General features: G+C 45.3%; 1 protein-coding gene and 2 non-coding genes across 3 annotated transcripts in view; all 3 read left to right on the forward strand.

Annotated features, from left to right (window-relative positions):
- VAC14 (VAC14 component of PIKFYVE complex) overlaps positions 1 to 18519 on the forward strand; it is a 1245171-nt gene that overhangs the window by 292462 nt on the left and 934190 nt on the right. The gene's annotated exons all lie outside the window — the stretch shown is intronic.
- On the forward strand, positions 17023 to 17093 carry TRNAG-GCC (transfer RNA glycine (anticodon GCC)). The gene has a single exon. It is a non-coding gene; the product is annotated as a tRNA-Gly (tRNA).
- TRNAG-GCC (transfer RNA glycine (anticodon GCC)) lies at positions 17602 to 17672 on the forward strand. Its single transcript has one exon. It is a non-coding gene; the product is annotated as a tRNA-Gly (tRNA).

Below are 18519 nucleotides of genomic sequence, written 5' to 3' on the forward strand. Positions count from 1 at the left end.
AAATGTAAGACAGCATGTAAAAAAGACATCTATTTGAGAAATGCCCTGTAATTCACCTGCTAGTATGGGCACCCCAGAATTCAGAGATGTGCAAATAACCACTGCTTCTCAACACCTTATCATGTGCCCATTTTGGAAATACAAATGTTTTCTTGATACCTATTTTTCACTCTTTATATTTCAGCAAATGAATTGCTGTACACCTGGTATAGAATGAAAACCCATTGCAAGGTGCAGCTCATTTATTGGCTGTGGGTACCTAGGGTTCTTAAAGAACCTACAAGCCCTATATATCCCTGCAACCCGAACAGTCCAGCAGACGTAACGGTATATTGCTTTCAAAAATCTAACATTGCAGGAAAAAGTTACTGAATACAACGTGGAGAAAAATGGCTGTTTTGTTACACCTCAATTTCAATATCTTTTTATTTCAGCTGTTATTTTCTGTAGGGAAACCTTGTAGGATCTACACAAAAATGTTTAGCTTTCTGGGATCCAGCATTAGTTTCAGACCCATTTCTGTCACTAACTCTCAGGGTGCCATGCCCACAAACACTGCATGTGGCATAGATAAGCCACCCCTGTAGCAGGTCTTACAGCCCTAAGGCAGGGTGCACTACACCACAGGTGAGGGCATAGCTGCATGAACAATATTCCCCTACAGTGTCTAAGTCCATTCTTAGACATTGTAAGTGCAGTGTAGCCATATTGAGTATATGGTCTGGGAGTTTGTCATTACGAACTCCAGAGCACCATAATAGCTTCACTGAATACTGGGAAGTTTGATATCAAACTTCTCAGCACAATAAACCCACACTGGTGCCAGTGTGGGATTTATCGAAAAATGCACACAGAGGACGTCTTAGAGACACCCCCTGTATGGTAGCCCAACTGCTAATGTAGGACTGACCAGTCGGTGCCAGGCTGCCAAATTCAGACAAGTTTCTGACCACATTGGGTGAGTGCCTTTGTGCACTCTGTGGTCAGAAACAAAGCCTGTCCTGGGTGGAGGTGCTTCACACCTCCCCCAGCAGGAACTGTAACACCTGGCGGTGAGCCTCAAAGGCTCAAGCCTCGGGTTACAGTGCCCCAGGGAACTCCAGCTAGTGGAGATGCCTGCCCCCAGACAAAGCCCCACTTTTGTCCTCCAGTCCGGCAGGAAAATTAGGGGGAAAAAGGAGGAGTGACCACCCCAGCCAGGACCACCCCTAAGGTGTCCAGAGCTGAGGTGACCCCCCTCCCCGCAGAATCCTCCATCTTAGTTTGGAGTACAGGGACCAATAGGGATAGGAATGTGCGCACCTCCCCAAGGAGTGTAGGCACAAGGAGGGTGTAGCCACCCTCAGGGACAGTAGCTATTGGCTACTGCCCTCTGACCCATAACCCCGAACACACTCCTAAATCTAGGAATTAAGGGCCTCCCTGAACCCAGTTCACCAGATTCCTGGTGATCTACAAGAAGGACTGCTAAGCTGAAACCCCCAGCAGAGAAGAAGGAAGACAACTGTTTTGGCCACGGCCTTACCGGCCTGTCTCCTGCTTCAAAGAACCTGCAAAAAGAACAGCAACACGTCAAGCGGGCCCAATGACCTCTGCCAACTCCAGAGGACTGCCCTGCACCCAAAACGACCAAGAACTCCAGAGGACAGCGGTTCTTTCTGAAGAAACCTACAACTAAGGGCCCCTACCTCACTTGAGATGCGTGAGTCTTGACCCCTGTGCTCCTGAGGCCCATGGCCCATGCCCAGGTGGTCCAACCAGCAAGAGAGGGTTCCCAGGCGATTGCGAGCAAGTGTCCACCCTGGGTTGACCTCTCCACCCCTCCACGACGACGCCTGCAGAGGGAAACCCAAGGACCCGTCTGACCGCGAAGCTCCGGACGAAGATATCCATTGCCTAAAGGCACACTGCACCCGCGGCCCCCAGGCCTTGGAGAAACCGACCCCTGGTGCTTCAACGTTCAGCAGGCGGCCCTCCTCCCTATCTGACCGGTGGTGTGCCTGAGACACCCCCCGGACCCTGCCTGCAGCCTCTGAGTGATGCCCGGGGTCTCCTCATAGACCAGCATTGAAAACCTGATGTCCTGTTTTCACCCTGCACCCGGCCGCCCCTATGCCACTGAGGGTGTGTTTGGTGCCTGCTTCTGGCCCCTTCAGTGCTCTTATAAGCCCCCCCTGGTCCGCCCTCCGAGTTGTGGATACTTATCTGCTGGCTGACCGGATTCCAAATACACCCTGGCTCCATAGGAGCCCACGTTAAATTTGCATAACTTTGACCTCTGCACCCGGCCGGCCCCGTGTTGCTGGTGGTGGGTGTTTGGGGTTAACTTGAACCCCAACCGGTGGACTTCCTAAAACCCGGACCCTGAGACTGAGTGTTGTACTTACCTGTAAACAGATCTAACTTTTCTTCCCCCAAGAAAGTGTTTGAAAAATGCAGTGTCCAAATTAAAAAAAGCTTTTTGCCAATAATTCAAAAACTGTATTTACCTATTTCAAACCGAGTACTGTTGATACCTGTGTGAAATGCGAAACTTTTAAGGTACTTACCTGCAACTTGAATCTTATGGTGCAATATAAAAACCATTGGTCTGGAGTTAAGTCATTGAGTGTGTCCTTCTTCTATTTTCTGTGTGTGTACATGAAATGCTTTGCACTGCCCTTTGATAAGCCTAACTGCTCGACCACACTACCACAGATAGAGCATTAGTATTATCTACTTTAGCCTCTGTTAACCCTTTGGGGAACCCCCGGACTCTGCACACTATGGGCCAGATGTAAAAAGAAATGATTCTGCGAATCACAATTTCCGATTTGCAAAATCATATGAAGAATGGTGTCTCAGACACCTTCTGCGAATCGCAAGGGGGTCGCAAAGACCCACCTCATTAATATTAATGAGGTGGGTCGCAATTTGTGACCCCTTTGCGATTTCCTGCACTCACAGGGATGGTGACCTGCTGGAGGCAGCAGACCACCATGTCTGTGACTGCTTTTATAATAAAGCAGTTTTTTTTTTTTTTTTTTTTTGTATTGCAGCCCGTTTTTCCTTAAAGGCAAACGAGCTGCAATACAAAATAAAGAATGAAACCATTTCGTTTCGTTTTTTCAGGGTAGGCAGTGGTCCATTAGAACACTGCCTCCTCTGAACAAATATTTTGGGCGACATTCCCAAAGGGGAAGGGGTCCCATGGGGACCCCTTCCCTTTTGCGAATGAGTTAGCACCCACTTGACATGGGTTCTAACTGCGAATTTCTTTGCTACCACGTTCGCGGTCACAAAGATATTCTGCACCGCGGTGTGAATCGCAAATAGAAAGGGAACACCCCTTCCTATTTGTTAGTCGCATTCCCATTTTGCGAGTCGGTACCGACTTGCAAAATGGGAATGTGCATCGCGATGCCCGTTTTGCATGGCGCAAACTGCGATTTTCGCAGTTTGCGCCATGCAAAACGGTTTGTACATCTGGCCCTATAGCTCTCTTTGATATAGTATATACAGAGCCAGCTTCCTACAGCCACCCTTCTGCCGGGATAACTCAGTCCATGAGCCTGGTATTTCCTCCTGAAAAACAGGGGTGGTTAATAATGGCCCAAAATGTAGCGCTATTCTGTAAATTTACTGGGTTCACTAAATCTTCCCAAGCTTGTTCCCTAGCCCTCTTTTTCCATTCCTGCACAGCAGCCTTATAGCCCCTGTGCCTCATTGTGATTTTGTCTGAATCTGTAGGGGCCGCTTTTAGTGCTGCCTTTAAGAGACAGAGTGCCTTTGTACAAGTAGAGTCAAACCAGCTATCCCCACTAAGCTGTCCTGGACTACTTCTGGTCCTTAAATTATTATTAATCTGTTTGCATATATTTTGAAAGTCTCAATAATCCTTTTCTCCTGGCCTGAATCCCGCAAACATACTTCAAAGTCGATTGAACAACTGGTCATCGGGCAATCCAGAAGCGACTCCTGGGGGACCTTATTCTATTTCAGCCTATTACTCCGTTCATGAGGATTGATCTCTAAGTTTGACTGACCCATTTCTCGATTCTCTCTCACTCACTCTCTCTCTCTCTCACTCTCTCTCTCTCACTCTCTCTCTCTCACTCTCTCTCTATCACTCTCTCTCACTCTCTCTCTATCACTCTCTCTCACTCTCTCTCTCACTCTCTCTCTCACTCTCTCTCTCACTCTCTCTCTCACTCTCTCTCTCACTCTCTCTCACTCTCACTCTCTCTCATTCTCTCACTCTCTCACTCTCTCACTCTCTCTCTGTGGACTAGTTCACCTTAAGGAACAGCGGGTTGTGATCGCTCAATGCCAAATGCCGGACCTCAAATTGCGCCAGATATGATGAAAGAAAGATATTATCAATAACTGTACTTGCCCCTTGCCCTTTAAAGTAGGGACCACAGGCCCAGACACTCCCTCCAGTGCATTCATCAAATTAAAATCTGCCAGGACCTCCTCCACGTAATTACCCTCCACCAAGTGAACACAATGGGGGCCCCTCACTTGATCCCTGCTTCCAGGGTGCCATAACAGTTTTGGGGACATAAGTGCATATTGAAATCACCCATTAAAATAACATAAAAAGGAGCTTTACATTTCTTATTAAACAAGTGCAGGACAGAATGTAGACTACTTATATGCTCAGTAGGGGATATCCGCTCCCAGGAATTACAAAGATTAATACAGCGGGCTACCCACAAAAGTTAATTTAACTACCAGTAAATTTTTGTTATTTGACTGTAACTTAGTTAGGGAACCCCCCCAACCCTAAGGAAATCATTAGTTGCAGGCCACTCTTAGCTCTTCCTACAATTGAAAAATTGCCTGGAACAAAAAAAGGAGCTATAACCATCTACGTAAAAACAATTTTCCCTTGCCCATGTTTCCTGTAAGCTCACAAAGTCAAAATCCTTAATTTCCCTCTCACAAGCTTGATCTTCACACTTGACCGTGCCACATTCCAACTGCATACTTTAAGTGCGGGAAATTGTTTAAGCTTAATCTTTTCCTACTGCCCCCCCCCCCCTTCCTGAGTGGGACCATCCCACCCCAACTCAGGCTGGGATGGATAATGAAATTTGGGACATACTCCATTTGTCTCCACTTTCTCTGCTCTATCCCCCCTCCCAGAGGTAGCCTCTTGTTCCTCAAGAAGTCAGTTGTTGCTTTCCCAATCCCCCAACACCTGGAATCTTTTCAGCGGGCCTGCACGTCTCCTCAAGAGCACATCCAGGCGTGAATGCAGGCGGTGGACGGGCTCTCGGGACAGAAGTTGTGGGTAATGCAGTTCCCGGCCCCAACAAACAAACATTCCATGCAGCAGGCCTGCATGTCTCCTCACGCGCGCCTCTGGGCACGAATGCAGTCGGTACACGGCCTCTCAGGGCAGCAGTTGTGGCCAATGCAGTCCCCGACCCCAACAAACAAACGTTCGACACAGTGGGCCTGCATATCTCCTCAAGAGCGCCCCCGGGCGCGAATGCAGACAGTGGGTGTCCTCTCAGGGCACAGAATTGTGGGCGATGCTGTCCCCAGCCCCAGCAAACAAACGTTCCACTCAGCAGGCCTGCATGTCGCCTCATGTGCGCCTCCGGTTGCGAATGTAGACAGTGGGCAGCCTCTCAGGGCAGGGATATGTGGGCAATGCAGTCCCCAGCCCGGCCCCGGCCCCAAAAAACAAATGTCCCACGCAACACGCCTGCCGTCTTCTCAAGAGCTCCTCTGGGCACGAATGCAGGTGGTTGGCGGCCTCTCAGGGCAGGGATTTGTGGGCAATGCAGTCCCAGTCCCCAGCAAACTGACGTTCCGCACAGCGGGCCTGCACGTCTCCTCAAGAGCACCTCTGGGCATGAATGCAGGCGGTGGGTGGCCTCTCAGGGCAGAGAGTTGTGGGCAATGCAGTACCTGGCCACCAGCCCCAACAAGCAAATGCTCCCCGCAGCAGGCCTGCACGTCTCCTCAAAGTATCCTTTCTGGCACTCTAGATCTCGTCTGTAGGATTTGGTTGCCCAAGCAGGACCGGAATACTCCAACTAACTTTCTTCAAACTTTCTAAAAGTTTCCAAACTTTAAGTTTACCAATGCTTGTTGGCAGTTACATTTAGAAGTATTTAAAAGTTCTAAAATCCATAACCCCGAAAGATTTGATGGTCAAGGACCCACGAACTGGGGGTGTAAAAGGAAAGCCTTTTTTCTATCTGACAACAAAATTGAAATGTCTGTAAATGAAATGTGCAAATATTTCACAATATATGAGAATTAGGAAAGCACAAATGAAGCACATTTTTTTTGTAATTCTGAAGTGTGCTAGAAACTATTATTTTAATATGATCGGAACAAATCAATACACTAGGTGATGCACATTTATTGTTTGTGTGCTGTATAGTTTTATCAGTAAAACTGTATTTCTGTGCGAATGTAATGGTCATTTTGATCAAAAATGTGTTTTCTGTAATGGCAGTGCACTACCAAGCTATCCATATTTCACTCTACGACACTCCACTCTACGTGAATCTATTCTACACCACACAAATCCACTGTATGTCACTGTACTCCACTCTACATCACTCTACTCTACATCACTCTACTCTATGTGACTGCAATCTACTCCACTCCAGGCCACTCTACTTCACTCCACTCCATATCACACAACTCTGATAGTCCACTCTGCGACACACTACTCTAATCCACACTCCATTCTACGCCACTCGGGGACACTCAACTATATCCCACTCCACTCAACTCTACAATACTCTCCTCCACTGTAGGACACTCCACACTACTCTCCACCACTTCACTCTATGAAACTCCACATGGTGACAATGACTATCTTCTCAACTCCACTCTACGACACTCTACTCCACGCTACTCTATGCCACTCTTCTCTACGACTCTCCACTCTGCGACACTCTGCTCCACTCTGCCATTCCTCTCTAGGCCACTCTACAACACTGCACTTATCCCTGTCTGATACTCTACTCTACTCCACTGTACGCCATTCCATTCTGTGCCACTGTACGGCACTCCAATCTACGACAAAATGTGCCACTCGACACCACTGCACTCTACTCCACATAACTAACACACACATGTGTTGACCCGTCACACACCCACCCTCCCACCAGCAAGAAAAATGTGCCATGATGAGGTCAGCTCTGGCTGCGTCTTAGTGCTTTTTTAAGATGTTAAATTCAACCAGACAGCAGTCCAGGTGCACTGCTGTACAACATGGCAAAAATTATTTGTCAAAGCCACTAGCTCTCTCATAGGTGACGCCTCTTGACTTTGGTACTGCTTCTTACATAACTGTTCTTCATCCACGTTTGGGAATAGCAACAATCTGTTTTAATTTGTAAAGCTTTGGAAACAGTTGTTAAATAAAACAATTCAAATGATTTAAAATGTCATTACATCTTATGACTATTTGATTATATCTTCAATATCATCACTAATTTTGTAAGAATATATTTTTCTGTTGAAATTAAATTTCCCCATGCTGTGAGCATAACATTACTGCACTTTGCTGTCTACGAGAACGTCACTGTTAGCACAATACAATGCTAGTCGCTCACTCATCTAGCCATCATCTTAAGAACGTGTCCCATAGTGCATATTAATATCTAATCAAAGGCAAAGCTACACAAAAACTTTGATTTCCTGATAAAACCATTAAAATGTAATAATAGAAATAGGTTATTTGCAAAAAACAATCAGATCAGTTTATATTGTACCACGGTGTAAAGCACCATCATTCTTAAATTGCAGATAAAGATTCAGACTACAATAGCAAAGTATTTTGGGATTGAAAACTTTCCCGAAGTGTTTTAGCAATGTTTATAAAAACACTAACAATTTTCAGACACAGTCTAGATTCAACAGCTTCACGTAAATAAAGTTTTACTTTAATAAATAGAGAAAAGGTTAACTTGCATGAAAAATGTTTTTTTAAACAGGGTTATGCAGCTCTTCCTTTGAAATGTCTGTGCTTACTGCTGCTAGTATGTGTTCCTGGTGAACAAAGTGTGTTTAAATGCAGTATGTTTATGGCTGCAGTAACACCTCCTGTCTACAGGGACAGAGCTGAGCACAACTATAAACACACCTTATGAAACACCGGTCCCCACAATACTTTTTTTTTAAAAAAAGTTGTAAAAATTCACACAGATGTTACTGAAGTCATTTTTCATTTAAATTACATTGCCTTGTGGGGTCCTAATTTCAGGTCCCTGCATTGCAATCAAGTCACCACAGCTTGAGTGTGTTATCACACCTAAGTCTACACAATGATAGAAACACACACAGAGTCCCACCACCAGCGGGTGCAAGTAGGTAGCTATTGCTAGGACCTTTTTTTTTTTTTTTTTTTTTTTTGCTAATTACTTACTCTGACGGATCTTCACAAATTTTTCAAAACTAGTTTTCCACTGACTTCAGCTGCTCTCAGGAAAGTTTTGGGGTGATTCATCATATGGGGGGCTGAGAAAAAGGGGGGGGGGTCCCAAAACTTGTTTTCCACATGCAATTGCTCATAGGGATTTTGGACATGACTACAGCCTGAACCGCTGGACGGAATGACACCAAATTTGGCAGAAAGCTAGACCTCGGTCCAGAAAGAGGGCTTTTATAATTTGGTGTAAATCTGTTAATTAGTTGTCGAGTTATTAAAGAGAAAATATTTTTGTATATCTAGAGATGCGGATCTACCGCAGTGGAACAGCAGATCAGCACGTCAACAGCAGTGCTGTGATTGGCTGGCCGCAACTTGAGAGAAAAGTTGTGGCTGTCATTTTGTGATTTGGGACACAGTCCCTGGGAGGGAGGAATAAAAATTAAATAGGATAGAAGGGGTCAGAATAGAGGTATCCTGGCCCCATGGGACTGATGGAGGGGTCTCTGAGGGACCTCTCATGGGCAAGAAATTGCACAAAAATATATTTTCTGGGGTGCGCAAGGATCTGCGGATCCTCCATGGCGCTCAGTTCAGCCTCCTGTGCGACTCCGCAATGGATCCCCAGATCCAGACCGCAGATGAAAAAAAATATATATATAGACCCACCTACAGATCCAGGCATATACTCACAGACCTAGTCACACGCCTATGGACACACTCACACACCCACAAAACTACTACCACACCCAGTCACAGACCCACACAACCACTCAGACACCCACGGATTCACTGACATACCCATAAAGCTACTCATACACCCACTTACACACCCATAAAACCACTCCTGAACCCTGTCACAGCCCCACACAACCACTCACACACCCACTCATAGACCCACAAAAGACCCACTCATAGACCCACAAAAGACCCCCTCACCAACCCACACAGCCATTCATACACCCACCTACATACCCACTCACACACCCACTCAGACTCACACACCCACCCACACACCCAGTCTCACATCCATACAGCCACTTCCAGAACCACTCTGTGGGTTTGATTGCTTGCGGCCAACACCCCACTGCAAAGAGCCAAAGGGTGTGTGCTGCGTGGGGCTGGCTGCATGCGGAAGGCCATGCACATCAGCGATTGGTCTAACGTATGGTAGTTAGATATTACTTTACTTTTGAAAAACCCTTGAAATTCACTGAAAAAAAAACAGTTTACAGGGACGTTATAGTTAGAAAATAGAATTCAAAAAATCTTAGAAATGTACTAAAAAATAAAAGCTTACACTGATGTTACAGATGGATTCAGATTTTACTCACACAAAACCATAGAAATTCAGCATTTATAGTTATACTTATCTATAACTTGTACCCTGGCCATGCAGTTTTCTCCTCAATAATTATATTGTGTATATGTGTGTGTGTATATATATGTTCGATGGCATGTGTAGCTGCAGATACACATGCTGTGCACAGTCCGCCATCTGGTGTTGGGCTCGGAGTGTTACAAGTTGTTTTTCTTCTAAGAAGTCTTTTCGAGTCACGAGACCGAGGGACTCCTCCCATTTCGATTCCATTGCGCATGGGCGTCGACTCCATCTTAGATTGTTTTTTTTTCCGCCATCGGGTTCGGACGTGTTCCTTTTCGCTCCGTGTTTCGGGTCGGAAAGTTAGTTAGAATCTCGGAAAAAATCGTCGGTATTGTTTGCGTTCGGTATCGGGTTAGTTAGAACAAATCGACACCGAATTTTGAAGAGCTCCGGTGGCCCTTCGGGGTTTTTTCGATCCCCCGTCGGGGCCTGGTCGGCCCGGCCACGTGCGACTTCAAGGCTGATGGAACGGACCCCATTCCGCTTCTGCCCAAAATGCCATAACAAGTATCCGTATACGGATCAGCATCTGGTCTGTAACTTGTGCTTGTCCCCGAGCACAAGGAGGATACTTGTGAAGCCTGTCGAGCGTTTCGGTCGAGGAAGACGCTGAGAGACCGAAGAGCCAGAAGACTACAAATGGCGTCCACGCCGACAGGTCAAGAACATTTCGAGGAGGAAGAAGAAGCTTTCTCCGTCCACGAGTCGGATTCTGAAGAACTCGACGTCGAAGAAACACCCCAAACCGTGAGTAAGACGTCGAAAATCAAGACTCACGAGAAGACCACAAAAGCCCAGGGGACGCCACTGCCAACAGGCCATGGCTTAACCCGAAAACTAGGTGACCGATCCAAGGCACCGAAAAAGGGCATGCTGGTGTCGAAGTCATCCGACTCCGGTCGAGATACCGCCACACAGCAACCTCGGAGCCGAGACAGCGGCTCCGAGAAACTTCGGCACAGAGACAGCGGCACCGAAGAATTTCGGCACCGAGACACCACGCCGAAAAGAAAGAAGGTTTCTTCGGAGCCTAAAAAGACTTCCGAAAAGGTTTCGGTTCCGAAACATCCAGCCTCTGAGCCGAAAACTAGTTCCTATACAGAGGAACAAGGATTAACCTCCCAATTACATAGATTTGGAGAGGAGCTTCAAGCTGTAGAGCCTGACTACACGCAAAGAAGGCTTCATATTCATGAGGACACAGGGAAGATAACCACTCTTCCCCCAATCAAAATAAAAAGGAAACTTGCCTTTCAACAAAAGGACAAGCAACCACAGGCAAAAGTGGCAAGGAAAACAACCCCACCACCGTCTCCACCACCATCAATACATGCATCACCAGCAACAACTCCCCCACTGATGCACTCACCAGTTCATACTACAATGAGTCAGGATGATCCCGATGCATGGGACCTTTACGATGCTCCAGTGTCTGACAACAGCCCTGACTCCTATCCTACAAAACCGTCACCACCTGAGGACAGTACATCCTACACACAGGTGGTCGCAAGGGCAGACGAATTTCACAACGTCACCTTACATTCTGAACCAATTGAGGATGACTTTCTGTTTAACACCCTATCCTCCACCCATAGCCAGTTCCAAAGCCTTCCCATGCTCCCAGGAATGCTAAGACATTCAAAACAAATATTTCAGGATCCAGTTAAAGGCAGAGCCATAACTCCAAGGGTGGAGAAAAAGTACAAGCCACCGCCAACAGATCCAATCTATATTACAACACAACTAACACCAGACTCAGTAGTTGTCGGGGCAGCTCGTAAGAGAGCCAACTCTCATACCTCAGGAGACGCACCACCTCCAGACAAAGAGAGCCGCAAATTTGATGCTGCGGGAAAAAGGGTGGCAGCACAAGTAGCAAATCAATGGCGTATTGCCAATTCACCAGCACTTTTGGCAAGATACGACAGAGCTCATTGGGATGAAATGCAACATTTCATCGAACACTTACCCAAGGAGTTCCAAAAAAGAGCGCAACAGGTGGTGGAAGAGGGACAAAGTATCTCAAATAATCAGATACGGTCTTCCATGGATGCAGCAGATACAGCTGCAAGGACAATAAACACTGCAATCACGATACGAAGGCACGCATGGCTGCGCACTTCAGGGTTCAAGCCAGAAATCCAACAAGCTGTGCTCAATATGCTATTTAATGAACAGCAATTGTTTGGGCCGGAGGTAGACACTGCCATTGAGAAACTCAAAAAAGACACCGATACAGCCAAAGCCATGGGCGCACTCTACTCCCCGCAGAGCAGAGGCACATTTCGAAAAACACCTTTTAGTGGAGGGTTTCGAGGTCAACCCACAGAAACCACAACCTCACAAACAAGGCCTACTTACTAGGGTCAATATCAGAGGGGAGCTTTTCGGGGGCAATATAGAGGGGGCCAATTCCCAAAAAATCGAGGAAAATTCTGAGGCCCCAAAACTCCTCAAAATAAACAGTGACTCACAAGTCACACAACCCCATCACATAACACCTGTGGGGGGAAGACTAAGCCAATTTTACAAACTTTGGGAGGAAATAACAACAGACACTTGGGTCTTAGCAATTATCCAGCATGGTTATTGCATAGAATTTCTCCAATTCCCTCCAAACGTCCCACCGAAAACACACAATATGTAAAAACAACATATAGATCTTCTAGGACTAGAAGTTCAAGCATTGCTACAAAAGGACGCAATAGAATTAGTACCGAATCTACAAAAAAACACAGGAGTTTACTCACTGTACTTTCTTATACCCAAAAAGGACAAAACTCTGAGACCAATACTAGATCTCAGAACACTAAATACCTACATCAAATCAGACCACTTTCACATGGTCACGTTACAGGACGTAATCCCACTGTTCAAACAGCAAGACTACATGACAACATTAGACCTAAAAGATGCGTATTTCCATATACCAATACATCCTTCACACAGGAAATACCGAAGGTTCGTATTCCAAGGAATACATTACCAATTCAAAGTGTTGCCATTCGGAATAACAACTGCGCCAAGAGTTTTTACAAAATGCCTGGCAGTAGTAGCTGCACATATCAGAAGGCAGCAAATACATGTGTTCCCGTACTTAGACGACTAGTTAATCAAAACCAACACGCTAAGACAGTGTTCACAGCACACAAAATATGTCATACAGACCCTTCACAGGCTAGGTTTCTCCATCAACTACGCGAAGTCACACCTTTTGCCGTGTCAAACACAGCAATACTTAGGAGCGACAATCAACACAGCAAAAGGGATTGCCACTCCAAGTCCACAAAGGGTTCAAACATTTCACAAGGTAATACAGGCCATGTATCCAACACAAAAGATACAAGTCAAAATGGTAATGAAACTCCTAGGCATGATGTCTTCATGCATAGCCATTGTCCCAAACGCAAGATTGCACATGCAGCCCTTACAACAGTGCCTAGCATCACAATGGTCACAAGCACAGGGTCAACTTCTAGATCTGGTGTTGATAGACCGCCAAACATACATCTCGCTTCTATGGTGGAACAGTACAAATTTAAACCAAGGGCGGCCTTTCCAAGACCCAGTGCCACAATACGTCATAACAACGGATGCTTCCATGACAGGGTGGGGAGCACACCTCAATCAACACAGCATCCAAGGACAATGGCACATACATCAGAGGCAGTTTCACATAAATCACTTAGAACTGTTAGCAGTATTTCTAGCGCTGAAAGCATTTCAACCCATAATAACCCAAAAATACGTTCTTGTCAAAACAAACAACATGACAACAATGTATTATCTAAACAAACAAGGAGGGACACACTCGACACAGTTGTGCCTCCTAACACAAAAAATATGGCATTGGGCGATTCACAACCACATTCGCCTAATAGCACAATTTATTCCAGGGATTCAGAACCAGTTGGGAAACAATCTCTCTCGAGATCACCAACAAACCCACGAATGGGAAATTCACCCCCAAATACTAAACAATTACTTTCAAATTTGGGGAACACCTCAAATAGATCTATTTGCAACAAAGGAAAACTCAAAATGCCAAAACTTCGCATCCAGGTACCCACAAGATCAATCCCAAGGCAATGCTCTATGGATGAACTGGTCAGGGATATTTGCGTACGCTTTTCCCCCTCTCCCTCTCCTTCCATATCTAGTAAACAGGTTGAGTCAAAACAAACTCAAACTCATACTAATAGCACCAACATGGGCAAGGCAACCTTGGTACACAACACTACTAGACCTTTCAGTAGTACCTCATGTCAAACTACCCAACAGACCAGATCTGTTAACACAAAACAAACAACAGATCAGACATCCACATCCAGCATCTTTGAATCTAGCAATTTGGCTCCTGAAATCCTAGAATTCGGACACTTAGACCTCACACAAGAATGTATGGAGGTCATAAGACAAGCTAGGAAACCTACCACTAGACACTGCTATGCAAATAAGTGGAAAAAATTTGTGTATTACTGCCATAATAATCAAATTCAGCCATTACACGCATCTCCAAAAGATATAGTGGGATATTTACTACATTTGCAAAAATCAAATCTAGCTTTCTCTTCCATAAAAATACATCTCACCGCAATATCAGCTTACCTGCAAATTACTCATTCAAATTCACTATTTAGAATACCAGTCATTAAAGCGTTTATGGAAGGCCTAAAGAGAATTATACCACCAAGAACACCACCTGTTCCTTCATGGAACCTCAACATTGTCTTAACAAGACTCATGGGTCCACCTTTCGAGCCCATGCATTCTTGTGAAATGCAATACTTAACGTGGAAAGTTGCATTTTTGATTGCCATCACATCTCTAAGAAGAGTGAGTGAGATTCAAGCATTTACCATACAAGAACCATTTATTCAAATACATAAAAATAAAGTAGTTCTAAGGACAAATCCAAAATTTTGACCAAAGGTTATCTCACCGTTCCACTTAAATCAAACAGTAGAATTACCAGTGTTCTTCCCACAGCCAGATTCTGTAGCTGAAAGAGCACTACATACATTAGACATCAAAAGAGCACTAATGTACTACATTTACAGAACAAAACTAATTAGAAAAACAAAACAACTATTTATTGCCTTTCAAAAACCTCATACAGGAAATCCAATTTCAAAACAAGGCATTGCTAGGTGGATAGTTAAGTGTATTCAAACCTGCTATCTTAAAGCAAAGAGAGAGCTGCCTATTACACCAAAGGCACACTCAACCAGAAAGAAAGGTGCTACCATGGCCTTTCTAGGAAATATTCCAATGAACGAAATATGTAAGGCAGCAACATGGTCTACGCCTCATATATTTACCAAGGACTACTGTGTAGATGTGTTAACTGCACAACAAGCAACAGTAGGTCAAGCTGTACTAAGAACATTATTTCAAACTACTTCAACTCCTACAGGCTGAACCACCGCTTTTGGGGAGATAACTGCTTACTAGTCTATGCACAGCATGTGTATCTGCAGCTACACATGCCATCGAACGGAAAATGTCACTTACCCAGTGTACATCTGTTCGTGGCATTAGTCGCTGCAGATTCACATGCGCCCACCCGCCTCCCCGGGAGCCTGTAGCCGTTTAGAAGTAGATCTTGAACATTTGTAAACATATTACTTTAACCTTTATTATGTACATACGTATTCATTCCATCGCATGGGCACTATTACTAACGTACACAACTCCTACCTCACCCTCTGCGGGGAAAACAATCTAAGATGGAGTCGACGCCCATGCGCAATGGAATCGAAATGGGAGGAGTCCCTCGGTCTCGTGACTCGAAAAGACTTCTTCGAAGAAAAACAACTTGTAACACTCCGAGCCCAACACCAGATGGCGGACTGTGCACAGCATGTGAATCTGCAGCGACTAATGCCACGAACAGATGTACACTGGGTAAGTGACATTTTCTATATATATAGTATACACACACACACAAACAGTTTTCTCATCAATAATTTTATTGCAAATGTATATGTATATATATATATATATATATATATATATACACATACGCACAGTTTTCTCATCAATAATTTGAATACACACACACACTCACTCGCTCTTTCGCTCTCTCTCTCTCCACAGACACCCAGTACCCAGTTGGGATGGGCAGTATGTGCGCAAGCAGCCTTCCCCCACGCAGGCGGCAGCACTCCAAGCTTAGCTCGATCACACGAGGGGAAGCAGCCACCTCCCTGAGGGGAACAGCTCTCCCTCAGGTCAGTGTTATCCCTTTGCGTTAGCACTGCTAGGGATTTCTGTCAGAAAATGTCCATAGCCCTTGATTTTGTGTACTTTTTTACCTGGAAGAAATGTCAGCGCGTCCAGGCCTAAATTACATAAGCGCCAAGTGTCAGAAATATTTTCACTTCTCCTCGACATACAGGAGTCCAGCAGTGTAATTGACGGGAGCAGCACTTTCATTCATAGTACAAACACCTGGCAGCGCCTCCTGACAGAAGCGTGAGCAGGTCACAACCGGAAATACATGGACTCTTTCAGAGCCTCGACTTTAGCTGCAGTTACCACTCATGTCAGCGCCCCTGACCAGGAACAGTGTCGACCCTCAGTGGCGTTAGTATTAGCAGCGCTTCTTTCTGTCAGAGAGCCAGGCCGCTGCCCGAGTCTTGACTGAAACTGTACCTCCTGGGCGGCACGTCTAGCAAGCACGCCTTGCTGGGAGATGCGGTGGCAGCTGGCATAAATGGTACCGCTACTTTAAATGTTCTATGCATAACCTGTCTTTAATGTTGGCTTCACTCCTGTGTAAGCCGTCACTTGAAGACATAAACGTTGACGTTTCTCTCCTGTCAGAGTGGCAGCAATAGTGAGGGTAAATATTGGCAGCACTGCCTAGCAAACTTTGACAGCACCAATCAGATTTGCCAGACATTCTTTAAAATCCTTCTTCCCTGTTTGTACCTGACAAAACAAAGGGAAACCCCTAGCACATCTCCCTCGAAATGGATTTACATCGTGGCATATTGAAATCTTTCACTTAGCAAATAAAAAATGTTTTTGTAGGTATGCCGTATCAGAGTTAAAATGTCCACATGAATTGTTTCGAGGCAACGTTCTTGCTCCTAGCAGCAAGCGAACAGAGCGTCTTATTTTGTACATTTCCTTTACGTTGAGCACAGCCTCGGTTGCTGATGTGGCAGTGCATACCTTGTGAACAGTAACACGAGGTTTTGCTGGAGAATTCGCAGCAGATGTTACAGGGCTTCTTGCAGCTGCAGCATTGGTGGTTCAGTGGTAGAATTCTCGCCTGCCACGCGGGAGGCCCGGGTTCGATTCCCGGCCAATGCAGAGCCTATTTTTTAAACTATTTAATTTCCAAGTTATTCAACATAGGAGAGGTGTTCTAAATCTGTTAAAATACGATTGTTTTTTTATGTTACATCATCTTTACAGATGTGGGTGCACTGCGTGATGAATTAGACTTCCTTGGACAGTTCTCTTAAAGTTATTAATTTCATAACAAAGTTACTCCTTAAAGGCATTCGACATTCTCAGGGCAGCTAGGGTGTGCGGTAGTGACTTACCCCCGGTGGGGGGTGAGGTAAAGGGGCCAAGGTTAGAAACTCAGGCATAGTGTGACGCCGGACATCACACTCAAAAACAAAATTATCCAGTAAGTATTTTATCCTTATAAAAAGGACTTTGACTAATTGGTACCTTTTACATAGCTCCTTGCTGTTTGGTACTAGATTTCTCATAATTTTGGCTGAGGTAGCAGTACTTTATCTCTGAACATTAAAATGGAGGCTTTGAGGAAGAATTCACAACAGCTGTTAAAGTAGTCCTTTCAGCTGAAGCATTGGTGGTTCAGTGGTAGAATTCTCGCCTGCCACGCGGGAGGCCCGGGTTCGATTCCCGGCCAATGCAAAGCACATTTTTTTTAAATGTAGTATAAATTCTAAGTATTACCTATTAAGTGGTTAAACGTAGGAAAATGCCATATATCTGTTGAAATAAGTTTTTAAATTATACAATTTGCTCAGAGACTTGGGTGCCTTAAGTGTGGCCAATGCTATGCTGTGGGGCTTGGTAATGGCTCACTTGGATATCTCCTGGACCACTTTGGTGGGGCTTAGAATGTGGGCAAGAGCAGCAGATGCCTGGACTCTTGTCCTAATTCTGGGTCTCAGTCTGCCTGGCATATTAGTCTAGGCAACTCAGTGGGCTAACGCTTTAGAGGATGAGAGGATCCAGTATACAAGGAGCACAAATAAAAGGTGTCCTCAAAAGTAGGAGTCTTCAATACCAACCACCTAAACCACAAGAACCCCACCCATTGAGACCAGGGATGCTCCCTTGAAAATCTGGTAGCTAGTTTCTGGTCATCCCATGTCCAGTCACCAATGCCAGTCAGGAGGCTAGGGTCCAAAACAGGACCCAAGTGGTCTATCTTCTTTTCCATGTCAGAAAACAGTGGGCCAGTTCCCAATATTGAGTCCACTGGTGCCTTTAGCTTATTTGCCTGTATCTCATACTCCTATGTTGTGGTCAAGGTTTTCCAGTCATGATGACCTCCAAACGCTAGGAGTATATGGGCCAACTGCATCCCTGCCCTTCTGGGGCTGAGTAGGGTTATACAGGCATTCTACAGAGACTCAGTGACTCGGAGACAGTGCAGAATCATCCTTATGATGAAGACAGGTGATGATAAAGTTCCACGACCCAAGTAAGTAACTTGCTCTTCTTAGTCAACTAGGCTATTGGGTACTTGTGG

Source organism: Pleurodeles waltl, chromosome 12 (assembly GCF_031143425.1).
Source record: "Pleurodeles waltl isolate 20211129_DDA chromosome 12, aPleWal1.hap1.20221129, whole genome shotgun sequence".
NCBI lineage: Eukaryota > Metazoa > Chordata > Amphibia > Caudata > Salamandridae > Pleurodeles > Pleurodeles waltl.